The sequence below is a fragment of the Cydia pomonella genome, chromosome 1, assembly GCF_033807575.1.
Source record: "Cydia pomonella isolate Wapato2018A chromosome 1, ilCydPomo1, whole genome shotgun sequence".
NCBI classification, from domain to species: domain Eukaryota; kingdom Metazoa; phylum Arthropoda; class Insecta; order Lepidoptera; family Tortricidae; genus Cydia; species Cydia pomonella.
This window is the reverse complement of record NC_084703.1, coordinates 39,691,247-39,697,986: the sequence shown is the minus strand read 5'-3', so window position 1 is coordinate 39,697,986 and position 6,740 is coordinate 39,691,247. Positions and strand designations below refer to the sequence as shown.

Below are 6,740 nucleotides of genomic sequence, written 5' to 3'. Positions count from 1 at the left end.
CAGCATGGAGTGTGGACTGCTTCGGGCATTTCGAATGTACTGATGTGAACGAAAAGGTACTGATAAGTATTTTATGTTTATCCTCTAAATATACCTATAAGAAATAGTATTTTATATAATAGAGAGCTTTTCAGTCGAGTACCGCGTTCGAAATAACGAAGGTACGAGATTGAAAAGCTTGAATATACCACCATTGTATACAATACTTTCTCTACGAGTCATCTAAAATAATACTAGAAAACCTAAATAATTAATGAAAATTGGAGAGTATCTCGGTAGACAAAAATGTAGATATAAATGCGAGACTCCCGCCCCGCGCCCCTTTAGTCTTTTCTATGGGAGCGCGGCGACACCTAATTACAGCGTATTTTTTTTACAGATGACTACAGACGAAACGGTAGCGTATCGAAATGAATCTTATAGTTAAATGGGAGGCCATACATGAAAGTACGCAATTATAGTTTGGTATACGATTCTTATAATTCAACCATTACAGTAGACGAAAGAGAAAAATATATTATAAGTAGAAAATATATATTTAATATAGTGTGGTACTGGGCTACTCTTGTACGAAACTACTTTCTTTTATTAATTTATTAACAAAAGAAACATCCTTTTACATTACATAATGAACTAAAAATAGACCTAAAGCTTCCTATATTACTAAGAAAACTATTACAAAGTAATGTAAATTACTAAATTATAAATTGCCCATTTAGTTGTGTATTATATGCAAGTACCTAAAGTAGCAATACATAATATAAACATATGCATACAACAATGCAAAATATGAATGGAACCAATTTATCAACTTCTGGAAAACAATATTTGCCGAACTTTGTTCTTGAACACGGACAAACTATGAACGAGATTCATTATACAAATTACAAGTGCGCCTAAAGCAAGATTTTTAGCATACTGTGTGCCACAGGAGGAAATAGAAAATGTAGGTTTAGAACGTGAGTGGAACCGAGAAATTTTGAAGGAAATGCTCTCTAATAGTAGGTGAGAATCTATGTGATTTCTAATAATTTTAAATAAAAATAAAACATCTAGATATGCTATTCTTTTCTCCAAAGAAGATACATATATTTATCCTTACCGTTTTAAAATAATATGGTACGAGTAGTTAAACCGTAATAGCGCTTGTTTGCCACCGTCGATACATGAAAAAGAAAAATTTGCTAGCTCGACATTTCTTTTGTAATTTTGATGTAAATATTTTGGCATGACCAAATGAGCTCAGATCTGGTTGTCTATTCTATGGTCACGTAATCGATGGCCCAATTTATCTGGTACCTACACCTCTCGCGTCGAATGATAGTCCATACCTATTTATGGCATATATTTCCTTCTGGTATTTTTTGGTTCGATTATGTAATTGAAAAAATAAGTAATTAGAATTACTTAAATGTTACATTGTGTGTGTAAATTAATATGGTAAATTTAAAAAAAAATGTGTGGAGATATATTTTACGTGACAACTAGGTACTCCATATAAAATTGAATGGTCATAGAGACCATCATTCGACGTGAGAGGTATCTATAAATATCCTGTCTATCAGGCAAGGTCCCACTTTATTACACTGCGCTATTTAATTCAGTTAGCGAAGAAGAAGCAATTTGTACGAGTAGGTGATTTTTGGCTATAATTTTAGTAATAATAGGTACTTATATTAAGGCGTAGGGATGTGACGACCCCATCGTCCGCTGGTTTTACCAATGCAATAATTCAAGGCAGGGCAGCTTATGGCGAGCTGTTGGGGAATAGCGACTCCACGTACCCGAGTGCTCCTGGGGAGTACTGTCACCCGAAGGAGAGTGGGTGTTATAGGATTCTGTCTCTTGTCTTACTTTAGCTGGCAGGCCAGAGTGGAGTTGCAAGAGCTGCATTCTCGAGGGTAGGTGTGGAAACGTAAGTGGCGATTTGGCTATATGTTAAAAAAAAAAAACTCGTGGGAACGAGTCACCGTCTGCTAGAAATAAAACTGCATACCGTTTTATTAGACGGGCGTAAGGATTTTTATTCCATAGCTCTGTACTTAGTGTACTTAATAGCTTAGTTCATTTTAGATTCCATCAACTTCCAATAGATTTTGCACCTTGGCGGGTGCTGTCTCTGGGCGTGCCCCATGACCCGCACAATGACAGCATCCGCTCGGTGTACCCTTACATTTTATTAAGGTGTCAAAAGGGACTCTATGTGTTGGCTTCGGCTCCGTACATGCCTCCCAAAGGTCCGGAACACCATTATTCCGTTATGGGGGAAACAAATACTTATATCCCATAGTCCAGAATTTAGTCCATCGCATTCACCCAATAGCTTAGTTCATGTTAAATTCCATCAACTCTCAATAGTCCTTACACCTGCTTGCAGGTGCTGTCTCTGGGTGTGTCTCATGACACGAGTTAGGGCAGCATCCGCTCGTTGTACCCCTTAAATTTTGATTAAAGTGTCAAAAGGGACTCTACGTTTGGCGCAAACGTCCAGAACGGTACACCTTGGCCTCGGCCTTATTAGGAATCATTGATAGTGGAAAATATGTGAAATAAAGGAAATCAATTCCGATACAGAAAATAATTAAAAAAACGGCTGTACTTTATACTGTTTGTTCTTGAGGTGCAATACTCCGATCAGAGGCATCACAAAGTATAGATCGCGCCATTCACGACGACGCGTGCCTTGACTCTTATTGTCATGTTATTAAAGGTTAGATTTGACAAATCTGCGCGTTATCGTGGATGACACGAACTATATAATCAATAAAATAACATTATTAGTATTCCCAATTAATTCAATCAGCATATCTTATCTCATAGCCCTAATAATCCCATAGTAACTTAGAACTGAATTTTCACAAAACAAATTGTATGAAATGCACTGCACATTCCGCTGTAAAATCTACCGTTTTTATCAGGGGCTGAAAAACGGGCGCACCTGAGCCTCCATTGGGTACCACAAATAGCCTTGGAACTGTTAAAATAAGGATTGTGTTGCTACGGGATTTGCGAAATCCTCAGAATGACATACCTATTCGGAAGCGTAACTAAGGAAAGAGGGCTACATCAAGGGTTTTCCTTGTTCTTAAGCCTTACATGTGAAGACTTATTTTAAGTGACAGTTGAAATAAAGTATACAATGCAAAACCTTGCTAAATCCACCGGAAGGTAGGTTCAATATTCTGGATTAGTGAGAGTTTCAAGTCACGACGGTTAAGAGGGAGCTCCCGCAAAATTGCAGTTATTATTATTATTTATTTTTTTTACATTTTAATGAAGGACAAAAGTATTGAAATTTATACTGAAACTAGACTATATTTCCAAGGGCAGACTTTAAGAAAAACCTTAACCCCCTTATTCACGTGCATCGTAACTTTAGGACAAGTTTATGAATAAGGGGGTAAAAGGTTAAAGTTGGTTTGATAGAAAAATATAATGAAAACATGTCTAATTTTCATTTATTTTCAATTGTATATCATTATCCTGCATTCCATAACAGTATATCTAATTTCAGTATAAAATAGCTAGTGATATAGCCGAGGGATTCGACTAGCGAAATTTTAATCAGAAGTTATACTTTCAGAGTTATTGAGGAAAAACATCAAAACCCGCCCGATTGTCAAATCTTCCGTCGCACGTTTCGCGCGGTGCGCCTTGTTTTTCACAGATCGCATTCAAATGAACGCTGTTAAAAATTTAATTAATTCATAATCATCTTTTAAAACTCAATTCTACTAGCCAACATGACGACGCAACTCAAAATTTGTCTTCAATTACTTTGCCACTCTTGTGGATAAAATGCAACTTTCAGTCTTTACGAGCTGGAGTGGTGAAAATGAATAGTTTAGTAAAGTAAATATTGAGGGAAACAATTGCTGCGAAATTTAAAACTCTCCCTCCGATTTTTGAACCATGGGTACAAATGAAAGCAAATCATAAATAGAGAGCGGATTTGAAGTAGCGATCTCAATATTAATATGGATATGACTAGTGAAATTTGTTAAATACTTGTCATATTGTTTATAAGGTCGTACAGTCTATTATTATTACACGGCACACCGCAATCTTAGCTAAATAATTAGATTAAATGAATGTTACTTTTGCAACAAACTACATTTAAAGAAAAGTATTTTATTCTAAATAAAGGAGTTTTTATACAACTAAAAGATAGTAGTTGCTATTTATTACGTACCTACATGATATTTCATGTCAACAATGTCACTTTAATATAATAAAACGTGAATGCACACTTGAATGACTCATTGTTTATCTCTCATTTGCTATTAAATATTTTTATTAATAATTCGTAACATAACGGTAAACATAATCGACGAAAATGTATTTTTCGACGGTGTATGCTTAAAACGCAGTGTAAGTGTCATTATTGCTTTGAATTCGTTTGTGAGAAAGAACCAATAAACTACCTCGCAATTAATGAATTGTTTTGTGAGCTAATGCAATTCATTAATGCAATTTAAAAATAATTCTCTTCCATAATTGGAAGATAATTATTTTCATTTTTCATTTCTTTGTGTCGTAATAAATTATTTTACCGTGCATTGTGCAAAAGAAATATTAAAGAAGAACCTAAAAAAAGATATTATTTATTGTCATCATAATTATTGCCCAATATTTTACAAAAGCTTCCAAAAAGGTCTTTACTTTTTTGTTCTCATATGTTACATTTGGTATTGGTATTGGTATTCTCGGGCTTGGTTTCCGCAACTCGACGTCGTAATTCGCGCCTATTTTGGGTGGTGGGTTGTCGGCACTACTCTTGCCAACCCAACTCTACCAAGAAGCCTAGCAGACCCTTGATGTTGCCGACGACTTCTGGGAGAGACCCCGGAGAACCGAGGTATTGTGCCCGGTACTCTGCCAACGTCATTCTTGAATGCCCAGGGCATTCAAGAATGACGTGGGCGGCTGTCTCGTCTGCCTCTATGCACGCTCTGCAGAGGGGGCTTACATTAGTTACATTATTTTTGTGTGTAGACAAAATAATTAATTATACCAGTCATAGTCATATTAATATTGATATCGCTACTTCAAATTCGCTCTCTAAATCATAAATTAATTTAAAACTAGGTGCTCATTTTAAATGAATAAATATCAACAAGATCGACTAAGGCGTTTCACAATATTCACAATTCATCCTTGCTTCAGAGGATGTGCCTAAATGCTGCAACGTTGTACATTACACCCTTCTGCTTATTATGTCCATAGTACAAAAAGAAACGGACGGATAACTAAGAAACCTTATACATAGTTGGTCGGTCGGTCCTTAGTCGGTTTTTTTTATATTACCTGTTATAGGCAGGTAGTGTTCCAAATTAGACTTATCAATAAATTATCATATTCGGATCTTATGATAAATTACATTTTCCGTCATCCAAATTTATAGAAATGGCTCCGTCTATAAATCACGCCTCATAAAATACAAGAATTGAGTTGGTTTTCGATAATAAAATATGGGGAGGCTTGTAGATGTTGCATGAGTGATGTCCTGTCTAATATACAAGCAGTAATGCGGCTCTGCTCGCAACGGCCCGCCGGGAATACTAAGGGCCTGTAATTTGTCTGGTCTCGCCGAATATTGGACTTCGAGTCATCATCACGCTTCTTTGTTATTCCAGAGGGGTAAGACTCTCCCCGTTAATGAAACTTTTGCGTCGTTCAATTAATTTAATTGCAAATAAAGGGTGACGTTTCTTTCGGGCGCCTATTTTGTAAGTGTTTTGGTGACACTAGCACAAATAAAGTTCTTCAAGGAAATAGAGATGAGATGAACTTGCTTAGATTGGGTAATAGTGAAGTAGGTAAATTGTGATGTAGCATAGCTACTTTCATAATTTGCCGTCGGGGGATCGAGCGGTGGTGGTGGTGGCAGTATCCGCAGGGCTAGCCGCAGCACGCGCACGCGCCGGTCTCTAGCACTCGACTCGGCCGCTCTACGGGAATTGTTACATCGACTTCATCTGGCATTGTGTTATTAGCAGACTTTTTAAATAAACAGCTGTCAAAGCCAGTGGAAAACGCAAGTGGTGTGACTTTGAATATATCTCCTAAGATATTCGAAATATTAGTTCTTCAAAGGTTTGTATACTCGTACTATAAAAAGTTTTGCTAAGCTTGTAGTAATAACAACATTTGTCGTATTTATATATGTAGCTTTCTAATGATTTTTAACGAATGTTATAATAAGATGCGGCGGCGGTATTGTTTGTATGTAAAGTATCTGATATTCCGGATAACTTTTCCAAATATAGATAAATCTCTAAAAGTTACGTTGAAAAGTATATCTTTTAACGTCTCAATTGTTATACATATAGATCCACCACATTTTGTTAAGCTGTTACAGAATGGTAGATACTTTTGACACCTTGTTTGATCCGCTACTTTTGATGCTGACTGTACCTAGATACTGAAATGAGTGTAATTAATTTACGAATTCTAGTAATTATATACTAAGTTTGTAGTAAGATACCTTTTTTGATGCCGTAGTAATTTTACGAGTCAAAATAATAAAGATAATGTTACTGCTCACACATTCTACACTTAAGACTATTATATCTAACCTATTGTCATCATTGTAGAAGTACATGATACTTGTAAGTATAGGTAGGTCAAATTCTAATTTAAATTATATAAACCATAAGATACCTAATGTCAAGTCAGCATATAAAACTAGGTAGGGTAGGTATTGGAAATAATATAAGTAGGTCAGTTACAAACACCGC

The 6,740-nt window shown here is 35.9% G+C and overlaps 1 protein-coding gene across 1 annotated transcript in view; it reads left to right on the top strand.

Moving 5' to 3' along the window:
- The first annotated feature begins 5,244 nt into the window (after nt 1–5,244).
- The window catches only part of LOC133523091 (nose resistant to fluoxetine protein 6-like), a 63,237-nt gene continuing 61,741 nt past the window's right edge, over nt 5,245–6,740 (top strand). Inside the window, exon 1 of the mRNA XM_061858610.1 lies at nt 5,245–6,096. The gene's annotated coding sequence lies outside the window, so the exon portion shown is untranslated. The remainder of the gene's footprint in view (nt 6,097–6,740) is intronic.